General features: G+C 37.6%; 2 long non-coding RNA genes across 2 annotated transcripts; both read left to right on the top strand.

Moving 5' to 3' along the window:
• The first annotated feature begins 46 nt into the window (after positions 1-46).
• Positions 47-2390, top strand: LOC135530056 (uncharacterized). Its single transcript, XR_010453794.1, has 6 exons — positions 47-195; positions 710-880; positions 996-1169; positions 1381-1545; positions 1728-1750; positions 1938-2390. It is a non-coding gene; the product is annotated as an uncharacterized LOC135530056 (long non-coding RNA).
• Positions 2391-5283: 2893 nt separating this feature from the next.
• On the top strand, positions 5284-6545 carry LOC135530055 (uncharacterized). The gene is made up of 3 exons (XR_010453793.1): positions 5284-5416; positions 5684-5875; positions 6098-6545. It is a non-coding gene; the product is annotated as an uncharacterized LOC135530055 (long non-coding RNA).
• The last annotated feature ends 33 nt before the right edge of the window (positions 6546-6578 follow it).

The following is a 6578-nucleotide window of genomic DNA, read 5'->3' as shown; positions in this document are numbered from 1 at the left end:
GCAGGAAAAGTAAATGACAGAAAAAACAGCTGTAGAATCAATATATTTATTATGTCTTGTGGTTTCCAATGTCTAATGTCTCATAGCAGCTTCATTTTTACAGATATCTGCTGTAACTGTCTCCAACAGGTGATGAGGCCTCACCCAATGTCAGACCCTCTGTCAGACCACAACCAAGTGGTCCATTTTTACCTGGTAATTCAAGCTTTCTGTTTTCCACTTTTCAGCATTAGACTTAATATTATAATCTTATTTAGTGAACCAAACAGAAGCTAGTCCAGGAACACTTACTTAAATCTTCCAAGTGTGATGCTTTATCATTTGTAACAAGCCTTTATAGTGTGTTATAACGAGACTTTAACCCCATCAGTGCTGAGACCCCAGCAAAAATGGGCTTTTTTATTTATCTGACTTTCCTTTATCTGCATGTCCAGCCCTTATATTTCACCTCACAATGAAGTGTTTTACCATTTTCTTTTTAGAACAACCAGGGTTACAAGTAAAACACAAAATCCAGGGGGTCGAATATGCTAATGACACATCTTATAATGCATTATAGCTGCATCATAATGCATTATACATGGATGCTTAAAGTACATTTTTACCACAATTCCTTTCACCTGGAAGTGGGCTGGATTATGACCTGAAATGTCTCAGAACAATATGAGCATTATTTTTGTCATCCTGAAGAGCTGTATGTGTTGTTCAGTTGATAGGTGTGGAGAGAAGCCAACAGTTGATAATGGGGATTTTATCAGTGACTCTGACAGAAATCCAATGGCACTGACCTTCACATGCATTAACTATTATAAACTTGTGGGCCCAGAGCAAGTGATGTGTTATAATGATCAAACGTGGTCAGAGCTCCCCATTTGTAAAGGTAAGTCAATTAATGACTTGCTAAAATTAGCAAGATACCATCACACATCTAATTGTCTTGTCTCATAATATATCAACCTTCATTAACACTCTTATATCAACTCTTTATATACCAGCTCCCTGTACCTTGGACAAAGGGACTTTTGACGTGCTGGATCTTCCAAAAGATATGTTTGTGAAGGAAGGAGAGAGTCAGACATTTCGCTGTAAAGAAACTGATTCTTGGGAACGACCTTTTGTTGCTGATGTTCTATGTCAGAATGGACGAGTGGCAATTGGCAGATGTGCATGTATGTATGATGAACTACACACAACGCAATGAAACAGAATATACAGTACTTAATTAACACAATGTTTTCTTTGTTTATCAATTGTTTATAATTTAGTTTAGTTTATAATGTTTAAAGTCTAATGTAAATGAGTCCCTATAAAATATATTATCACAAACTCAATGTATAAACCTTCATTAACCACTTTTATATTCATTCTCTTTTTACAAAGTGGGCTGCAAACTGGACAAACAGAATTACCATTGGCTGGATCTTACACAGGATATGTTTGTAAAGGAAGGACGTCAGACATGGAACTGTAAACAGATGGATCACACTGGTCGTCGTCCTGTTGCAAATGTTCAATGTCATGATGGACATTTATCCGTAGGCGGTTGTAAGTCTAATGCAACAGTAGGAAAGAGAATATAATCAATTGAAACACATTCTACACAAGTTTTTGTCAAGTGTGAACACATATTGTCTTTAAGTTACAATAGTTGTACATGTCAGTTACTGAATATGCTACTGTAAGCCTCATAAGATTCTAAATATTAACTCCAATGTCATCCCATTTAGGTTACATGCAAAACCAATATTTGGTAAGTGTTTATGGCTCTCTACACAGGTATTAAACTCAAGCAAACTTCAATGGAGGTTTTGTCAGTGTTAGATATACATGAATAGAATCAAGAAAGGGTGAGGCCAGTCCCATAAATACTGACGTTAGTTGTGGTGAGTCTCTCTCCTCTTATGTAACTTCAACAAGGTTGTGTATTTTCTTCACAGGCCTGGTGAATCAATGCAACAAACCCAAAACTGCAGCAAATCCCCTGGAAGAGAAGACTTACCACGTTGGCCACCAATCAAGATCATGATGTGTTTGATAAAGTTGCTTTTACATTTGGTTCATGATATGGAATCTGTCTCATAACACAGGGGGTTAGTAGGGGAGCAGAGAGGAAAGGAGGCCCACCATCTTAGGATAGGAGGCTGTCTGACAAGATTCAGACAGTCATTCTGAATGATTCAAAAGAAATGAAAAATACATGTGGAACATAATAATGGGAAGGTTGATGAAACAGTTGATCAGCAAAACATTTGATATTGATCCTCTATTCATTTAAAGCAGCAAACTACTGGTAGTCAATGGGAGTCAAATCAATAGAATGTACAGTATACAATGGACATGGATGCATGTAGAAAATGTCATGGCTTGGATCTATAAAAGAGATATAATTAGACATGTGTGTGTGTGCTTTTATATGCATTTATTGGTTTTCAACCAAATCAATTCACTAACAAATGTGTCAAACACAACACACATCAACAGTTGACACTAACCAACAACTAACTATCCAGAAGCATATTCAGTAGAACAAAAGACAGAAATGACTATTCAACATATTTTAATAGTTTGAATAGTATAATGAAGACAGTCTGACAATATGGAATCCATATAAGAAGGTTTACGCTACTGCTACTCTTTGTTTATCATGTATACACAGTCCCGTTAACCACACCTACATGTACATAATACCTCAATTAGCCCCAATAACCTCTCTACTGTATATAGCCTCACTACTGTATATAGCCTCACTACTGTATGTAGCCTCTCTACTGTATATGTAGCCTCTCTACTGTATATAGCCTCTCTACTGTATGTAGTCTTTCTACTGTATATAGCCTCACTACTGTATGTAGCCTCTCTACTGTATATAGCCTCTCTACTGTATGTAGCCTCTCTACTGTATGTAGCCTCTCTACTGTATGTAGTCTTTCTACTGTATATAGCCTCACTACTGTATGTAGCCTCTCTACTGTATATAGCCTCACTACTGTATGTAGCCTCTCTACTGTATATAGCCTCTCTACTGTATGTAGCCTCTCTACTGTATGTAGCCTCTCTACTGTATATAGCCTCTCTACTGTATGTAGCCTAACTACTGTATGTAGCCTCTCTACTGTATATGTATATCGCCTCTCTACTGTATATAGCCTCTCTACTGTATGTAGCTACTGTATATCTCTACTGTATGTAGCCTCTCTGTATGTACTCTCTACTGTATGTACTGCTGTATGTAGCCTCTGTATGTAGCATCTCTACTGTATGTAGCCTCTACTATAGTACTGTATGTAGCTGTATGTAGCTCTACTGTATATAGCCTCTCTACTGTATGTAGCCTCTACTGTATGTAGCCTCTACTAGTATGTAGCCTCTACTGTATATAGCCCTCTACTGTATGTAGCCTCTACTGTATGTAGCCTCTCTACTGTATGTAGCCTCTCTACTGTATGTAGCCTCTACTGTATGTAGCCTCTCTACTGTATGTATGTATAGCCTCTACTGTATATAGCCTCTCTACTGTATGTAGCCTCTCTACTGTATGTAGCCTCTCTACTGTATGTAGCCTCTCTACTGTATATAGCCTCACTGCTGTATGTAGCCTCTCTACTGTATATAGCCTCTCTACTGTATGTAGCCTCTCTACTGTATGTAGCCTCTACTGTATATAGCCTCTCTACTGTATGTAGCCTCTCTACTGTATGTAGCCTCTCTACTGTATGTAGCCTCTCTACTGTATGTAGCCTCGCTACAGTTATTTTTCAGTGTCTTTTTACTGTTGTTTTTATTTCTTTAGATATCCATTGTTCACCTAATACCTATTTTTTACTTTAAAATTCCACTGTTCATTAGGGCCTGTAAGTAAGCATTTCACAGTAAGAACTACACCTGTTCTATTCAGCGCACGTGACAAATAAACTTTGATTTGATTTGATTTGACACAGACATGTCATATTTGGCAATTTGCACCATATCAATTCCATGCATCTGTCACACCCTGACCATAGTTTGCTTTGTATGTTTCTATGTTTTAGTTGGTCAGGGTGTGATCTGAGTGGGCATTCTATGTTGGATGTCTTGTTTGTCTATTTCTATGTCTGGCCTGATATGGTTCTCAATCAGAGGCAGGTGTTAGTCATTGTCTCCGATTGGAAACCATATTTAGGTAGCCTGGGTTTCACTGTGTGTTTGTGGGTGAATGTTCCTGTCGCTGTGTTTGCACCAGACAGGACTGTTTAGGTTTTTGCACGTTTATTGTTTTGTTAGTTATTTCATGTCTAGTTCCTTTATTAAAGAACATGAATAACCACCACGCTGCATTTTGGTCCGTTTCTCCTTCACCAGAGGAAAACCCTTACAGCGTCAGCATATTTTTGGTTTACACTTTTGGTCAAAAGCCAACAATCACGCTAGTCAATTCTCAGACTTTCCGTGGTTGAATTGGACAACAAAGTGTTAAGAAATTGGTGCAGTTCATAAAGAAACTGCAAATACTTGTTTGACCTTTGACATGTGTCTAAATAAATATGATTTGGTCTATGTATCCCTTATCATCTGCTTCTTGACTTCAATAGATCTCAAAGCCATCTGGAATTTTCAGTTTTTCACAACTGATTTGTCGCATTGAAGGGAACAAAGGTCCATGCCCTTAAAACAGTTAATCCAGTCATCGAAACATACTTCTAATTTTGCTCCATGGCCCGTAGTCATTGCAAAATCCAATATTGCTTTCAATTTCAATATATCTCTTTAAATCAAATTTCTCCATCAAAACTACACACGTGTCAACCATTGATTAGTTCATATCTAGGCACAACATTATTTATGTGTGGATGCATATTTATTCATGGGACCTTAATCATGGACATTTCCTCAAAGAAATTGTTAATAAAATATCAATATGTCTCCTTGAATGATATCAGTCATTTACATTTCTCAACATGGATGCTTCTGAAACAGTCTCAAAATGATCAAATACTAATAACTTTGGTGAGACACTTACAGAACATAAGAAATATTTGGAACTAGTGGTTGGCCCATTTGACAGTTTCATGGGATTTAACATGAAACCGTCAACAACAAAAATAATTAAACACATAATTTCAGATTTAAACAATCCTTAGTTCATTACATGAACAATGACAATAATTAAATGTTAATTCATTCACTTTTTTTCCACTGCAATAAAAAAGCCTTTGTTAATTGCGACATCTTGTATTTTTCCACAGTGCTGCCCAAAGGCACAAGTTTAAGATCCACCTCTGACAATAATTACCTTGGTTGAATTTAAAAAGCCCCAACTCAGACTCAGACTCCAGTTCATTCATTTCTCAGTGTACATGTAACACCAGAGGACAGAGAATGAAGGAAATACCACTGTCTGTCATTATTGTACTACACATCTGGTCCTACGGTGTTAAAGGTAAGACATTTTGATAAACACTAACTATTCATTCAATGAAGATTGCGTTTAGTATTCTTTACACATTCAAGGAATTGTGAGCACTGATGTTTTTCCTTAAGGCAGTGCCTATATGTGGTGTAACGTGTAACTAATAAAAAGGCCTAGTACAGGGCAGAAACACTCATCTATACATTCCTTATCCAAGATACACTGTATTTGTTGAACAAAGGTCATTGTGCAGACAGATGATGCATAACAATAAATGTATTTTCTGTCATTTTCCAGCTCAAGAATCTGGAAAAGGCTGTCAAAGACCCCAACTGGACAATGGCTTTGTTGACCCGGAGCAGAACATGTACCAGGATGGCATGACTTTGACTTATGCCTGTGATAAAGGTCTGAAAACACCAATGGAAGGCTGGTGGGGGATGATTACATGTGAGAATGGTAGATGGTCTGATACTCCTCTGTGTACGGGTAAGTACTGTCTTCTCTAACCTTGATCTATAGCAAAGAGGCTTATGTAAGAGTGGTGTAAAAACTCAGAAAAATATCCCTTTCGGTACAGGAAAGAGGGGATGTTGGTGTGACAGGACATATGATGCACTTGTGTTGTGAACAACATTCAGTACTATCATCTCCTGTACTTCGTTGTCCTTTATTTGTTTACTAATCATTGTTTGTACTGTATCTTCACAGCCAGTCGTTCTTGTGATGCACCTCCTCAAGTGAACCATGCAACCGTTGTTCAACAATATCAAAACAAGTTTAGTAATGGATCAAAAGTGGTTTATAAATGCAAACGATCCTACATAATGGAAGGGAATGCAGATGTAGTCTGCCTTTTAGGAGAATGGACTTCCGCCCCCACATGCAGTGAGTTCTGACTTAAAGGGATAAGCAAATAAGCCCTTTTCCTATTTACCCTGAGTGAGATGAACTTGAGCATGCTATCCGTTCCGGTAGACTACCAGTCACTGTGCTAACGCTAGTTAGCATTGGCTCGCAAAACTACCTCTAACTTCCTTCATATTGTTCACAGAGACATACCATTTTTATCCATTACTTAATCTTGATTTGGGTAAATAGAAGCAGGGCTTAAAATCTCACACTATCCCTTTAAGATCCAACTGATTTCGGCATTTGACATCTGTCCTGTATTTTTGTGTCACTGAAGAGA

The sequence above is a fragment of the Oncorhynchus masou genome, unplaced genomic scaffold (genome assembly GCF_036934945.1).
Source record: "Oncorhynchus masou masou isolate Uvic2021 unplaced genomic scaffold, UVic_Omas_1.1 unplaced_scaffold_12443, whole genome shotgun sequence".
Taxonomy (NCBI): Eukaryota; Metazoa; Chordata; class Actinopteri; order Salmoniformes; family Salmonidae; genus Oncorhynchus; species Oncorhynchus masou.
This window is presented reverse-complemented; position numbering and strand designations above follow the sequence as displayed.